This window comes from Pinus tabuliformis, chromosome 6 (assembly GCF_031772625.1).
Source record: "Pinus tabuliformis cultivar Carrire ecotype Pingquan chromosome 6, CPIR1, whole genome shotgun sequence".
In the NCBI taxonomy this organism is placed as follows: Eukaryota; Viridiplantae; Streptophyta; class Pinopsida; order Pinales; family Pinaceae; genus Pinus; species Pinus tabuliformis.
Window position 1 is genome coordinate 7,023,560 of NC_142292.1, and position 2,843 is coordinate 7,026,402.

The 2,843-nt window shown below is 29.0% G+C and overlaps 1 long non-coding RNA gene across 1 annotated transcript; it reads right to left on the minus strand.

Moving 5' to 3' along the window:
• Positions 1–1,186: 1,186 nt before the first annotated feature.
• LOC149256939 (uncharacterized) lies at positions 1,187–2,093 on the minus strand. The gene is made up of 3 exons (XR_016245887.1): positions 1,912–2,093; positions 1,724–1,779; positions 1,187–1,604 (listed from the first exon to the last, which is right to left on the minus strand). It is a non-coding gene; the product is annotated as an uncharacterized LOC149256939 (long non-coding RNA).
• Between the last annotated feature and the right edge of the window lie 750 nt (positions 2,094–2,843).

Here is a 2,843-nt window from a genome sequence, read left to right on the forward strand (position 1 = left end):
TTGAACTTAGAAGTAACAATATTTTTAATGTTATTAATGTTTTGCAATGCAACATTCTGGTCGATATCCCAATGGTTTAACAAAGCGCTCGTATCTTTATACGAACGTCATTTGAGCCTTACGTGATTTTTGGCTGTAATATTTATATCATAATTTTATTTAGAAATTAACTTTTATTATAAATAATTTTATAAGTTTAATATAATTATCAAATATTAAGTAACTAATAAATGATATTTAGTAATTTTTTAATATTTTTTAAAATTTGAAAAATCAAAATTAACTAGTAAATTTGATCTAAAATATATATGTATCCAATATTTATATCATTTTATTTTAATAATTAATAATTAATAATTTCTTCACCATTTAAAATAATTATTATTAGAGAAGAATTTTCTTATTGATAAAATTTTCTTTTAATTATTAATAAAATTTTCATTATTCAGAAAAATTATTTTTAATAATTATTAGACATTAAATCTTATAAAAAATGATAGATAGATTGCATAATTTATAAAATATGGAAAAACATGAAGACGCTACAACATCTAGAAAAAAGTTAAGATATAGTCATATTTTATTCAATCTTATAATGATCAATATTTAAGTATTTTATATCAATATCTAAATTTATTTTCTTTAGTTAAAAATAATTGAAATGGTTTCTAATTATTTAAATTTAATTTAATAATAAAGAAAAAAACTTTAATTGAAATTGTTTCTACTTATTTAAATTTAATTTGATAATTAAACGAATATACTTTAAAAATGATATTGTTAAATATTTTATAATTAAATAATTATTTTACATATAAAATTTTAAAATATTTTTAAAATTAATAATTTATTTTAAGACATCCCATTAAATAAATTTAAACCATAACTTTGCTTTTCAATTTTTATCGCTGAGAGAAACAAACTTCATTCAATGCTTAGCGATCTACATATATCAGATAAGTACATGAAAAATATGAAATACTTAGCTGGCTGGAGTTTAAACTTCGAAACGACTCATTACACTTTTTGGGAATACAAATAACTATGAACAAAAGACTATAAAATAAAATAAATAGAATGTTATGCAATACTTTGAATTTGGATGCAAAAACATTTCCATATATTCATTAAAGTCTTAATTCTGTTAATTAAAAGTGCACAGTTTAATAGTTTAATGGTAACACAATTTACAGTCGTAATATATATTGCGATGTATAAACAGATAAGGCATATTATTGAAAGTATGCGTATACATATTTATAGGCGGATGTCTTCTTCTCGCCTGTTTTATTCATAACAGAACATACTTATATATATATGGAAACCCGTGAACTTATTGCACTGCTATTATAATAGCACAATCAGATACCAAAACATACATATGCGATTCTTATCATTCTCCCATTTATTTAGTCACACTTAATACCCACACACTAAATCTAATTGGTACAAGTAACTTGGGTGCCATTGGTAAGATGCAGAGTGCAGCTGCCCCCTGTGGGTATGATTGTTCGCGCATAACAACAATTGCAGTATGCCTGCAGATGTTGGTCTCCCGAAGAAGTGCAAGTAGTGTATGACACATCAAAGCAAGTAGTAACGCACTGCACATTCATGCAATATACATCACATTCATGCAATATACATCATTGCTACCCATGGATCTATCTGCAAGGAATGGAACAGATTCGAAAATTGAATAGATTCTACTTTGAATTTTTACCTTTAGCGGCCCCCCTTGTGCATTGGTACATAGTAGCATTGATAGAAGCATAACACCTGCAGTGCGCACACAATATGTTCCTCGTTACCTCAAATTTAAGGGAAGCGATATATTGGTCATCGACTGAGATGAATGAACTTCCATTACCTAATTCAAGCAGAATGAAAAGTTAGTGGAGGGATACATACCTGCGCAAATGCACAGAATTTGCATAACCAGGAAGTTTCGTGTGGACGCCATGATATATGATAAGATGATCCCGCGCGTACTTGTGCTCACTGATCTTCTGTTTAGTGTTTGAGGGCAGAGAGCGATACTTACAACTATAAGTGGGATGGGCATCAGTGATCCCCATTTATATAGCGAGATGGGCGTAGTTTCCTTCATTAATTTTTGAGCATGAGATAAGAAGATGTGACTAGACTGGCTGTAAGTGTTGAACGGAGAAAATCTGACCAAATGGAACCTTGGAAAATCTGTGCTGAACGCTCAAATAGGTCATCGCGTAGCCGCCTTTGGTGTACGTTCCGTGCCGCTCACGCCAAGCCCATTACAAAAGTCATCAATGACTGCATGCAGTGCAACAATGCCCAATTAAAATATAATTTATAAAACATTCTTTTATGAATGAACAGGTGTCTTACTAAATGTCAAATTAAATCATTTCGCAGGTATGTTCATCACTTTCTCAATAATATTTTATGAGGATGGACATATAACAAAAATATTTATATAATTTAGAGTAATCATTTGAAAAATACTAATGATGAATAACATTTAATGAGGTTTATCACATTAATTGAGATTTTTTAATGGAGTTGTAGTGTGATTTTTTGGACTTTTTGGGGCGGAATTCACGGTAAACATTTCAGGTGAAATTTTGATTTGTGTTATTTAAATTGGTTTTTTCACTGTATATATGGATTCAGCACCTTCAAAAACCCCTAGGGCACTTAGATTGTGCAAGGTTACCCATCAAACTTGTGATTTCAATAAATTCGACTGGAAAAACCCACCGGAAAAGCTTCCAAAAAGTCGCATTAAAGATAACTCGCTTTTTAATATTTTATTTTTATCATTAAAAAAAGCAGAAAAAAGCTTCCTAAATCACTATAGTTTT